This window comes from Ambystoma mexicanum, chromosome 4q, assembly GCF_040938575.1.
Source record: "Ambystoma mexicanum isolate Mex_15411 chromosome 4q, UKY_AmexF1_1, whole genome shotgun sequence".
NCBI lineage: Eukaryota > Metazoa > Chordata > Amphibia > Caudata > Ambystomatidae > Ambystoma > Ambystoma mexicanum.
Window position 1 is genome coordinate 200,622,176 of NC_090928.1, and position 14,486 is coordinate 200,636,661.

Here is a 14,486-nt window from a genome sequence, read left to right on the forward strand (position 1 = left end):
TAATTTTCCGAGGAACTTCTCTTTTAATTACTCTTAACCAATAAGTAATGCACATTTTGAATGTTACTTCATCATCAGATGGATGATCTCCAAACAGATCTTCATCAGTGACGTCTGTCAATCTGTAACCCTCCCTGATGGTGATTACTGTGTGCCATTGTTTTCCTTCATCATCATGTCCATCAAGCAAAACCATTTCCCCTTGCACTATGGCTGCTTGTATCTCGAAGGGAAAAACTTGTCCCTTTTCCTCAAGCATAGGTATTCTTGGTCTAAACAAAAATTAATCTGGAGTTCTCATTGGTCTGCCTGCTAGGCCTGGTAGGCACATATTCCACACTGGAAAACCTCTGGTTCTAATGGAATAATTCTCATAGCTAGTTGTCGTACAAATGCCATAATCATTTCACACACATTTAAATAATGTATTCCTGGTGTTGAACACACTATACCTTCATCAGTGAACAACATTGTCATATTCAACGTAGTCATTAAATCCCGTGCCAATATATTGACAGGTGTTTGCCTTGAATATAGCAGTGGCACCTTCATGTCATGCTCCTATAGAAACTGGTAATTCTTCAGTGAAAGGAGCTCTGCTTGTAGTTCCTGTGAACCCCTGAGTATTCATGGCATTGCCAGACATTGAAACCTTTCCCTCTCGTATACATGAGCGCTTTGCACCCGTGTCTTCTAAAAATGAAAAACTTTGCCCCCTATACTGACATCCATCCTTGGTTCCTCATGAGGGTTTGGCGGCACGGATAGTATGGAACACATCAGGTCTCCCAGTGAGCTGTCCTATTGCGGGTACAGCCTCATCCCATTACTTGTGAAAGGATTCCCTCCATTGGCAGTAACATCCCCTATCCCAGGGTTCATTAACTGACCTGTGTTTGTGTTTTGCTGAAGTTGCGTAGGTGATTGCTGCGACTGTCCTTGTGGTAGATTAACTGCCACCTGCTGTGGTTGCAAGACTTGCTGCACTCTCGGCGCTTGCTGCTGCATTGTTTGATTCAGCACAAATTCATCTCTATTCTGCTGTGAATATGCAGGTGGATTTGACATCCCCCCTCTTAGAAACTGGCCATTTTGCACCATCTCTTGACTTCTACACATGCAAGTAAAGTGTCTGTCATTCCACAAGTCCAGCTTATAGGCGGTGGTCTCCCAACTGCCCATTTTGCGTACTTTGGATACCATTCTGCATATTTTGAAACCCACCTTGGTTATTCTGAAAGTTTCCCTGATTATTCTGCCAATTCCCTTGATTACCTTGGCAACCCCTTCCGTGAAATCCTCTTCCTCGTGGAGCATATCCACTATTGTTTTGATCAAACTGCCTTTGATTATTCCTGCAGCATGTTCACTATCTGCTGTGAATTCGATCTGTCTACACTGGTCAACATTGCCCCTTCAATGGCGTATTTGGACAGTTTTTTCTGCACTAACTTTGCCTCCTCGCCTTTTCAAATATTGTATTTTTTGCAATTCTTTTGCTGCAAGAGTCTGCAGTCATACGCAATGGTCAGCTGAATATCCGACCACGATTTAGCTTCTATACCCACTAACTTCTTGAGCTGCTTCTGTAAAGTATCTGGTAGCCCTTGGCACAATATATGATAAAACACAGGTATAGATTTTCCCCAAGCCTTGCGTGTCTCCAGGCTCCATGCCTCTTGAAAATTCTAAATGTAAACAAGTGGATCATCTCCGTCCTGCATCTTTTTTGTCATTATAGCTCCCATATCCGACGTGTCTGGATACAGTACTCTAGGTGCTTTCCAGACTGCCACCTTACAGTTATTGAATGGTGCTCCATCATGAGCAGTGTTGACTGTAGTCACACCAGCATATCCTGCCCTTGTCTACACATCATCAGCTCTCTCACGAAGTATGGCAATGAAGAGACCCTTAATGTCCCCTATACCCAGTGTGTTTCCTCCTGTCATTTTCTCTAACTCATGTATCCATTTTCCAGCACCAGAAGTTAAACTCAGGAGTTTACACCTTAAATTATCCTTGTCCATCTGGGGCCATGGTATATAATGTGGTCTGACCCCTCCTTTCTCTAACAAGGGAAACTGTGAGGCCCCAAACTCATTCTCATCTCTCATCATTTGTCTACCTACTGTAGGGGTAATGTTACCACATCGCCGTCTACCTGGCAATGATCTTAAATTGCTTACATAAGGCGGTGACTCCCCCCTCTCACCATGGTGTTGCCCCCTAGGTTGGTCTCACTGTATCAATGGCTCCGACGACTTAGATACAGGCATGTTTAAATCTGTCCATCTTACTTCTTTATCCATAGAAAAGCATCCCTCAGGACCACATACATCTTCTCTCTCTTCCCCATGGAAGGTTTCTCTGTCTTCGCCCGACATTTCCTGTGTTCAACTCGTGCAACTTCTCTCTTCTACATTTCTATTCAGAGTCAGTCTGTCTAAAGACAGCTCCTTATGTCTCGCACTGCCTGAGGCTTTCTCTGTGTCATACAGCTGAGTGCTCTCAAGTCGATCATTTTTTCCCTTCCCCTTTGACTCTTTCTGAGCTCTCATTCTATGGTATACTTTATCAATCGCTTCCCCAATGCTCCTTGAGTCAAACTCGTCTTCTAGATTTGCTCTAGACGGGCCTGGTAATGACTCGTATTCTTGAAAATATTCTGCTATATCTTCCCATGCTACTTCTGGTTCAGGATGTCTTACTTCCTTTCCTAAGTAATCGAGATCACATGCTCCCTGCCTTCTTTTGCGTTCCATATCATCGTCAAATTCTCTAAGTTTCCTTGCTTCCTTTTTCACTCTGTCTTCTTCTTTTTTCTTCATATCCCTTCTCTCGTTTGCCCTGCATATCTCCTCATCCCTTTGTCTTTGCATTCTCTTATCCCTTAACTTCTGTTCCTCTGCTTCTATTCTTTTTTGTTCTATCCTCTCCTGCTCATCGATCGCTCTCTGTCTGTTATCTCGTTTTCTTTGCTCTTCTTCTTGCTCTTGTTTTCTTGACTGCTCTTCTTGATATAACAGCTCTCTTTGTCTATCTTTCCTTTTCGCTCCTTCATCTTTCAATCGTTCTTCTGTTTCTTTGTCTTTTTTTATCTTGCTCGTCTTGATCTTTCCTTTGTCTTACGTCCTCAATGCCTTTACCATCCAGTTTAAGCAAAATCTGACCTCTCATTCATTCGTTCTGTAAGAGCGCTATCTCATCAGTTTTATCTCTTTCTCCTTTCCATCTCTTTATTTCCCTTCCTATATCTAGAGATGTGCTTTCTCGATCGCTTCTTTCCTTATCGCGTACTTTGCCTAGGTGACTCATATGTTGGATTACTATATACTGTCACTGCTTTAAGTTCCGTTAATGGGTATAACCCATCGTCTTTCTTACTCTCATCTTCTATTTCTGATGTGGCGGGTGGAGCAGAGGGCTCTTCACTCCCCTCTTTGCATACATTAAGTATCCAATCTAAAGGTGATGACTTATCTGGCTCCTCTTGGTACATTTTCCAGAGCTCTAAGCTCGCTAGGCGCTTGTCTAGCTTCTTCCCAGTATATGCTGCATGCAAATATGTCGTCATATGTTGTAAGACTGCCTTCGATAGTGACCCTCCTTGCGGCCATGGCATAAACATTCTTCGGTTCCTTTAACCCATTCTGCACAGCACTATCTAAGCTTAGGTGCAAGTTTCGGTAATTGCTTGCAGAGATGCACTAATGGAGTAACATCCTCAATTCTCAATTTGCCTACTCTTAACTTGTTTGACACTCATTTGCTTTTAATCACAGATAAAAAATATGTTTCAAGCAAATAGCACAATATGAGCGAGCACCAACCGTTGCAAGCTCCAGTCCTGTTAATCACAGTTTTATTTTAATCTTGCTAAAAATCAACCATCAAATACAATTTTTTTTAAATAATTCGACTTCTTCTTCAACTTCATGCTTCTCTAATTATCATCCGTTTTTCTTTAACTATGAAGTCATAATTTTCTTCAAAACCACATAAAACAAACAAACTTGACCGGTCACATAAATCTCCTACGATCTTCTCTTTAAGACTCGTCTTACCCTCTAAAATACTTCATACCAAGTGTAAATTAACCCCTTCAGATCTGCATTTAATCAGATCCGTTTTCTACGTGTTCCACTATGGGACTCTGGGTTCAAATTTCTTCTAACGTTCTTTAAAACTTAGGTATGGGCGTACCCTTTTTATCTTGGCCTCTCACACAATATTACTTATTTATATTGCTCGGCCACACTGTAGTAAATATTTCATTCCCCATATATATATTATACTTGTAGAGGAGGTCCCAAATATAGCCTGCACTCCAGTCACCCATTTTAAAGTGCCAGGAATATTCACACCGAAATATGTGACTTATGATGAGCAGTTAAAGCAGCAGAGAGCCGCAGTAGGGCTCTGCCCAGCACCTATCAGAAGAACAATACCTATTGAAGTGCCAACAACCAGACAACCATGGGCAGTAAGGTACCCATTAGGAGCACCCTACCAGCCAATAAAACGAAATGAAGATTGCTTAAGCACTATACAGGAAGATACCAGAAAATCATTAATGGAGGGCGAATGGTGACGTCACGAGGGCCCGGACTAACGTACAGATAGAAGATATGACGACCCAAGGATAACACAAAAAGACGAAATGCCAGAAACAAAGATATTGTGAAACTAAAAGAAGAAAACATTGTTGAAATACAAGAGAGCTTAAGCTGAAAGCGTGATGAAGATATCCAACCAGCTAATGCATGCACATATGCTTGGAACTGCAAGAAGCTAAAGAAAAGAGTGTGGCTTGCTATGCTAAGTAGAAGAATAGAGCAGCAAGCACCATTGTACACAATGTACCTCAAAACGAAGCACAATATTATAAGTGCGGGTCCTCTTTGCATAAAAAGCAGAACCAACCCAGGTTATTCCAGGCCAAACGCAAGAAGTTTCATATTCTAGTATCAAGAAGAACAGGACTGAATCACAACTCGGCAGAGGCAGCTTGTGCCAGGGAAGCCGAGGTCACATAGATAGAAGCTGTGGACAGTAGCTACTTTTAATTAAAGCTAAGAACAAGAATATCCTGCCTCTGAAGAATCGAGATAAGAAAGCGAATGCAGGTGGCAGGGTGAAACGAAAATCAAATGCATAAATGGAGAGAAACGAGGCAAATTCATGGTGCACTAGCACGTGACTAGCCGAGCGAAAGGAGGCACGGTTTCACACCTACACCTGGCATAGACCCAGACAGAGATATCAGATTTTTTCCAGACAGAAGATGCACTTTCGAGGCCAACCACAGTGAACTAATTGACACATAGCCCATAAAGGGATGATTGATTGAAGAAAGGCAGGGTGAGCTAAGGGACGTTCTGCACCTGGTTGACCATTCTGCATGCTGCTAGGCAAAGTGGAGAGTTATGCATGGGGTTGATGCCAACCCAATGATAGTGGACCAAATAATCTAGGGTCCTATAGTTAGGAGAACCAACGGAACGTCGTACTTTTAGTGACCTCTACAGCAGTCATTTTTGATGGAAGGTCTTAGATGCCCACCCGACCATATTTACCCAATCCGCTCACTCTTTTACCATATACAGATATAGCACCTATATTAAAGTTACCATTTCCAACCAATAGAATTGCATGTTAACCTTTGAGTGTTACACGTCAGACTATGACACGTTTTGAGTATAAAAGTTATGTTTTGTATGAAGTTCGAGGGAGTTGAAGCGAGACAGGCTGTCGCACTGCTGTCGATTTCCATGTTTCCCCGTTTTTTGTACTTGTCATTAAACAGACTCCCCTTTGCCAAACCATTGAGTTGTCCTTATTGATTGCTGTTGGACTAAGAGACCCTGCACTCCCATCCATCTCGAGGTGCAGCTATCTCGTCTTAAAGTACTGCAGAGCAAACCCCGACTCTATGGGCCGGCCGGGGATCTCACGGTACACTTGGTAGCAGAGGATGGTTTATCGACTATCGATTATTAATTGAAGTAAGACACCTATTGACTGTCAACATAAAGTAACTCTAGGTCTTCGGCAATATCACAAGTCCTTTGCCATACGGCTGAGTAGACCGTGAAGCTCCCCGTAGACAATGGTAGTGTAGAAAAAATCTGCAGTAAGGGCCTGAAGGGACCCGTTTTCCCACATATCCCTTCCGATTCCTATGGGCAGCTGTTCGGTCGAAAACCAAACAAGGCGGTAACGAAGGCGGTGATCCCGAGGGTCCAGAGAAGAACAATGCGAACGGTGAGTGCAGAAAAAATGTAGTGCTTTGGCAAACAGTGCATGCCTTAGAACAAGTAAAGGGAAAAGGTAACAGAGGGAGGAGGAAAAAACAAAATATAGTTAGAAGTAGAGAAGACTGTATATATATATATGTATATAAGGGGATAATGACTCGAGAATAATTAAATAAATAAGGGCTACCGGGGTGGACACCCGAGAAGAGAGAGGTTACCAGGGCGGACACCTGAGAAGTGAGAGGATTCACCTTATTCCTGCACTTTAACATAACGGCCAGAAGAAACGTGTACCCAGAGTCCCACATAATGGGGAACAAATAGACTACCACAATGTTTAAAGACTTGTGAAAGGGGTTCATTTACACTCCATAAAGGGGTAATGATTAGAGGCAGAGATAGTTGTGTCCAGTTGGTGTCTGTCTAGTCTGTTGAGGGTCTGTCGTACATGTTTTCTGTCGTGACGTCATATGTGATATATATATATATTTTTTTTAATTGATTGAACATTTTTGCGCGATCCAATAGCTAAAATGGAATTGCACACGATTTAATATTTTTGAATACATTGGAATATGTAAAAAATGTTGTGAAAAGTTGGATTGGAGCTTGCAGTGTTTGGTGCTCGCTCATATTGTCACAAGTTGTTTAAGCCACACAAAAGCATTGGCAAGTGTTATATAAGAGTAAAGGGAACAGATTTAAGCATAGAAGACATAACTCCATTAGCACACTTATGCAAGCAATTGCCAAAACACGCACCCAAGCTAAAGAAATATAGGGCCGAGTGGGTTAAAGGTACTTCCCACAAGATGTTTATGCCGTGGCCACAAAATGGGTCTTTATCTAAAGCCATCTTACAACATATGACGACATATTTGCATGCCACATATACAGGCAAGAAGTTTGAAAAACGCCTTGCCATTCCCGAATTGTGGAAAATGTACGAACAGACAAGAGAGGAAGAGCTGCCAACAGATTGGATACTTAATGTATGCACTGAGGGAGGTGAGACACATACCACGCCACCTGCCCCACCTGAAACAAAAAATGAAGGAAGTAAGGACGAGGGATTATACCCATTGAGGGAACTTAAAGCAGCCACGGAGTACAGCAACCCTGCATACGAGTCACCTTCACATAGTAGTGACGAAAATCAAGGGAAGGATAAGGACAAGAATATTACCTCCACAGTCCCAAGGGACATGGGTAGGCGCGATGATGAAAGAAAGGATTAGGCACAGATAAGTGCATCTCTCGACAAAGAGAGAGAATGGAAGAGATGGAAAGGGAGCAGAGATAGAACTGATGAGATAGCATTTGCGAAAGATGAATGGATGGGAGGACACATTTTATTGAAATTCGATGGTAATGGCATTAATGACGCAGGGCAAAAAGAGAGGTTAGATGAGACACAGAGAAAGGGGAAAGAAAAGGAATTAAGAGACGAAAGGATAAGGAGGAAAGACAGACAAAAGCGAGAACAGTTATATCGCGAGGAGCAAGAAAAACCCGATCCAGTTGTAGACTGGGAAGACGTTGAAGATTTTTTTCCTGCGTACGATTCAGTACCAGGCACATCTGGGGCAAATATCGACGATGACTTCGACACCAGAAGCATCAGAGAAATGATCGATAAAATATATGATGAAATGGGGCTAGAACAAATACCCCAAGGAGTAAGGGAAGACAAGCGCTTGGAAATCACTCAACTTTATGACACTGAAGATGTCACCCGAAGTAGTGGGAAAAAAGACCTATCCCTGGTTAGGCTAGAAATAAGTAGGAATGGAGAGGATACAAGAAGTTGCATAAATTGGGAACACACAATGTCCGACTCCGGAGGAGAGGAGTGCGAGGAAAGAGAAGGAGGGAGACAGAGCGAAAGACGTCTCCCAAGAGAAAAAGGGATACGATTGTCAGACACTAGCGAGTCTGCACCAAGGGCATCAGAGTCAGCCACGCAGTCCGACCAACATGAAGAAGTATCTCACAGTCAGAGGGGGGTGTCTTCACCGCCCTATGTGGACAGGCTAAGGACATTGCCAGGTAGACAGCGATGCGGGAATATTACCCCTGCTATAGACCGGAGAGCAATGAGAGAAGAAAAGGAAGGCTACGTATTCCAATTTCCGCTACTAGAGAAGGGTGCAGTCAGACCACAATATATTCCATGGCCACACGTGGATCGGGAAAACCTGAAAAACAAGCTTCCAATGCTGACATCGGGAGCTGGAAAATGGATACATGAGTTAGAAAAAATGACAGGAGGAAGCATGTTAGCCATAGGGGACATTAAGGGTCTCCTGATTGCCATACTTGGTGAGAGAGCAGACGATGTGTGGGCACGGACAGGGTACCCTGGTGTAACCATGATCAATAGTGCACATGACGGAGCGCCATTTAACAAATTCAGAGCAGCAATATGGAAAACGCTATGAGTGCTTTACCCAGACACTTCCGATATGGGAGCTATAATGACTCGAAAAATGAAGGAGTCTGAAGATCCATTAATTTATATACAGAATCTTCAAGACGCGTGGGAGCTCGAAACGCATGAATCATGGACAAAATCCATACCTGTGTTTTACCATATATTGTGCCAAGGCTTGCCAGAACCAGTGCAGAAACAACTCAAGAAATTGGTAGGAGTTGAGGCTAAACCTTGGGCTGAAATACAGTTGACTATCACACACTATTGTAGACTATTACAGGAAAAGAATCGAAAGAGGAAGCAACTCGAAAGGGTGAGGAAGCAAAACTGGTGCACAAGAAACTATCCAAGTATGCTCTTGAAGGAGCCTGCTAACTAGTGCAGCTGAACAAAGCATGCAGCAGGTGGCTAGTCCACAACATAATAATCAGGGCAACATAGGATTTTACCCACGGGGAGAGGATTTAGGGGAAGAGGCTGGCAGAGCAGTCAGGGAGGCTTCCAAATTAATCAGGGAGGCTTTCAAAACGTGCAAAACGGAAACTCGGATATGTCAAATGGGCAAATAATCCGACCACCGCCAGTATGTTTACTGTGTGGAATGACAGGACACTTGGCGCGCACATGCAGAAATCAAGGCATGCTGCAGAACGGCCAAGGGATGGGAGCAGGTATGGTGAATCCACCTGCAGTTGTACAACAGAGCATTGCACAGAATAACATGGTGCAACAACAAGTACCAGGAGTGCAGCAAGGAGTGCAACCTCAGAGCATGGGCAGTTTTCCGCAAGTGTCACACACGATGAGCACAGGGCAGACCCAAAACCCAGGAAGGGGAACCAACAATGGGAATTGGGAAAATCTACAAGTGCATAGTGGGCCAAACTTTTATATCAACTAGGACAGCTCACTGGGAATCCTTATGTGCTCTATCCTATCAGTGACACCAGACCCTCATAGGGAACTAAGGGTGGATGTCGCTATAGGGGGTAAAGATTATTCCTTCCTAGTAGACACGGGTGCAACACGCTTGTGCATACGTGAAGGCACATTTTCCTTGTCTGGCGAGGCCATAGATACTCAGAGTTTCACAGGAGCTCACAGTCGAGTTCCCTTCACAAACGCCCTCCCAGTCTCCATAGGAGAGTGCAAAATGAATCTACCCTTATTATACTCACGTCAGACCCCAGTAAACATTTTGGGTTGAGACATAATGACAAAGTTGAACATGACAATTTCGTTCAAGCAGAAAGGCATAATATGTTCCACTCCAGGAATGTACTACTCAAATGTATGTGAAATGATTAGAGCATACTCAGGACGCATAGCCATGAGGGCCATACCATTAGAGCCGGAAATGTTCACATATGGCATGCGTGTGATCATGGCAGGATTGCCAGGCCTTGGAGACAACATTATGAGGACCCCTGATGAGTTCCTATTTAGTCCAAGAATACCTATGCATGAGGAGGAGGGACAAGTATTTCCATTGATGGTACACGCAGCTGTAGAGCGAGGGAAAGTTGTGCTGGTTGACGGATATGATGAGGAGGGCAGACAGTGGTGCGAATATTTTGATGACGACATGGCCCAGGTGCCTATTTCAGTGCGGACTACCGGACCCTATGACGTAGGCCTCTTGAAGACGGTGGGAGAAGTACGAATTAAATTGAAACCAGGAGCAATCCTACCAAGAGCCCGACAATATCCCATGTCCAGAGAGGCAGATGATGGGATTTCTAAAACAATTTTCTGCCATGATGGAACAGGGCATCTTAGTGACGTCAGAGTCACCATGTAATACGTCAGTTTATCCTGTCAAGAAATCAAAGGGAGGGGGCCTTGGCGGCTAATTCAGGATCTAAGGCCGATAAACGATATTGTTGAGGCCGAGTTCCCTTTAGTCCCTAACCCGTCCACAATTCTATGTAATATACCCGTTGAGGCAAAATATTTCACTGTGATTGACTTGAAAAATGCATTTTTCTCAATCCCGTTGCACCATGACTCACAAGATCTGACGTCAATCACGTTCAGACAAATGCGTCTGAAAAGCATGAGGCTGCCACAAGGGTACTGTGAGTCTCCATCTATTTTCAACAGAGTCCTGCAGATGGATTTGAGCAATATTACATTCAACAAAAGTGTCATCTTACAATATGTGGATGACATCCTAATTTGCAGCACCACAGAAGAACAGTACAGGCATGATTCTGTTCAGCTATTGACTATATTGGCTGAGAAAGGATATAAAGTTGACAAGGAAAAGTTACAATATTGTCAACAAGAAGTGCTGTACATAGGCCAGTTGATCTCACATGAAGGAAAGAATGTGACCCCAGAAAGGGCTGAAGCCATACTGAACACGGGTAAGCCACACACGATAAAACAAAAGCAGAGCTTTCTAGGCCTATGCAACTATGTTAGAGCATGGGTTTTTGATTACAGCTCTTATACTTAACCTTTACTTCAGGCCCTAAAGAAGGCCCAAGTGACAAAAGAAAAGATTGAATGGCCTGAAGCCATGGAAGAAGGTTTTGCTGAACTCAAAGAAAGCGATTTGCACAGCTCCTGTTCTCGGAATTCTCAATTATGCCGAGGAATTTTACCTGTTCTCACACACAAATGGCAGCGTCATGACGGCAGTACTCGCTCAAAAAACCTCCTTGGGGTACAAACCCCTAGCATACTACAGTGGGAATCTGGACCCAGTAATGAGAGGCCACTTTCCATGTGAACAAAGTTTAGCTGCTGCAACGTTCGCCATGGAGAAGGCTACAACCATTGTAATGGGATACTCCATGACGTTGCACGTCGATCACCCACTATTTGCCATTTTAAAGAAACCAAAGGGCACATGGACATCTCAGAGAGCTTCTGCTTATGAAGTGATCATATCAAACCCATTGATTAAAATAATCTGATGTAAAATAGTAAACCCAGCTATGTTCTTCGCAGAACCAGTCACTGAGGGAGAGCTGATACATGACTGCGTTAATTATGAAGAATTCTATGATGAAATTCCCAGGGTAAAAGAAAATGCCTTGGCAGGAGGAGAGATCGTCTTTATTGACGGGTCTTCAAGGATCGACCAAAGTAATGGGCAAAGATATACAGGCGTTGCTGTGATAAAGCACACAGCAAATGGAGAGTTTCAAGTAGTGCTTAGTGCACAAATACCATCTCATTATTCAGCACAGGCTGTAGAACTATTGGCGTTGATACTCGCCATTGACAATCAAGCAGACCAGGAAGTAACAGTGTACAGTGACTCTGCCTATGCAACGTCAACAGTGCATGCAGGTTTACCGGGCTGGAAAAGGAGGGGCTACCTCCATGAGGACGGCACGCCAGTGCAGCACGCAGCCTTATCGGACAGACTGATTCAGGCACTACAGCTCCCAGTGGGAATAGCGGTCGTGAAATGCGCCTCCCACACCAAGGGGACAGATTTTGTCTCACGCGGGAACCAAGCAGCAGACACGGAAGCCAAACGTATGGCATCCAAAAATGAGAAGATTATGGAAGTGGAAATGGCCTGCACAAATAAAAGGATGATGGTTGCTCGAGCAACATTTGAAGCCTACAACGATCTAGGGCAGACCCAATTGATGGAGCTCCAACGTGAGGCACCGCAGGAAGAGAAAAACCTGTGGAAACGTCGAAGGTGTTCTTTAAACCCCTCTGACAGCTTGTGGTGACAAGGCAGCACTGGTAAACCAGTGATGCCTGTAGCCCTATTAAAAATAGCGCTGGAGCAGTTAAATTACTCAGTGCCTATGTCAAAAGAGAATCTAACAGCAACGCTCGCGGAAGACTGGTTCATACCGAATTTAGCAGAGCACTTGGCATTTTTTATGGTGAACTGCATAATATGCCAGCAATTCACCGCTGGGCACATATTAAAAGTAATGAGAGGAGTCATCTCCAGGCCAAATGGGCCTTTTCAGTACTTGCATGTCGATTACCTCGACATGATTCAAGTATGCAATGGGTACAGATACTTAATTGTTGTGGTGTGTCCATTCTCTAAATGGATAGAAGCAGGTCCATGTACACACCCAGACTCTACCTGTGCGCCCAACTTTTTAGTGAGGGAAGTGTTTCTCAGGTAGGGAGTGTGTGAAGTCATGAGATCAGATAATGGGGCCCACTTTGTTAATACAGTATTCAAACAGATTAGCTTGCTGCTTGGTATAAAGCACATGTTCTCGTCGCCGTATCATCCGGAAGGAAATGGTATCTGTGAGAGGCTCAATGGCTTGTTAAAGGAAAGGATAGCCAAGTTAAAGCTTACTCTAAAGAGGAGATGGTTGTACTGCCTTCCATTGGCACTGTATGCTCTTCGGAACCAACCTGGCTCCGACCATCATCTTACGCCACACGAGACACAGGAAGAAGAATGAGAACTCCCCTCAAAACCCGAGACAGAGCTAGATGTGATGTCCAGTCAACAGGAGAGGATTTAGGGTCTGAAATGCAAAACTATCTGAACTGTATGACATCTTGCCTTACTGTAATTTCAGACCAGCTGCAGCGAGGACGGAAAGGGTACAGCGCAGCACGGAACACAGAAGGAGACACTGCATCAGACTCAATTCAAGGTCTACGTGTTCCACTCGTCTTCCCTGGTGATGCCGTCTTGGTGAGAAATCATACAAGGAAAAAGCGGGACGAACCAAGATTCAATGATCCTTTCATCATAGAGGACTGCACTCCGTCTGCTGTGAAGCTACAGGGCAGGAGAGCTTGGATTTTTCTCAGGGACATTAAACCTTACATCAGAGAAAGCCCCCTGCCTGCACCCCAACGAGAGGAATCGATGAGCAATGGAGAAGAACCACAGCACGTACAGACGAGATCCATGACGAGAAAAAAGGACACATAACCAGCCAAGTAAAGACAAAGAACTGTTTGCAAAGGTTGTGGCGTCATTTTGGACATTCCTCTAAGCAAAAAAGGGGATAAGGAAATAAATAACGGACAATCTGTGCATCCTAGTTGCAGGGTGAAGAAGAAGATTTTGCTTAAAAGCCACAACATAGTCGGTTGATTTTGAACTTTGGACTGAGGCATGCTAAAAGCCTTGATTAGAAAAGTATTCCAAAAGTTGACAAAGGACACACAAACTGAAATAAGACACAGTACCCTAGTTCTTTCCACACCAAGACGCTATTTGGAAATCACTAATGGTTTCCCACGGCAGAGACATCCCAAAGGACATAGTTACTTATTTCAACTTAGTGCTAAGGTCATACGCGTCATTGGTAGGAAGGATCACAAGTGTCGCAGACTTTCTCCAAGATCCTGAAAACGAAACAATAATAAGGCAGCTGCTCACTGTCATTGCAGAACAATTCATTGTACTCCCTGAGTACAGTGAGAAAGAAGCAAATGTTCCCAACAGAGGAAAAAATAAATGAGTTTATCCTCACAGTGTTCCTTCACATAATTGAAGACTGTCCAACCATTGTCGGAAGAACAACTGACACAAGTACATTTCTGCGAGACCCGGCGAAGTCTGAACATTTAAACCATCTTCTAGATAAAACCAGAATCTTGGTCGCACTCCACGCAAACGCACAGTCCAGACATTGTTTGCATCAAGAAAACAACTTGTGATCCTGAATCTCAACAGAGGCTGGACCGATGTCTCTATCACCAGAGGGCAACAGGCTAGTGCATAATGTTCTGTTTCACCTAGTCACTGACTTTCCAGAGTTAGTGGGAGACAAATCAATGTTGATGTTCTCACATTCATCAGAGATCCAGCTAATATTGCACACATGGGA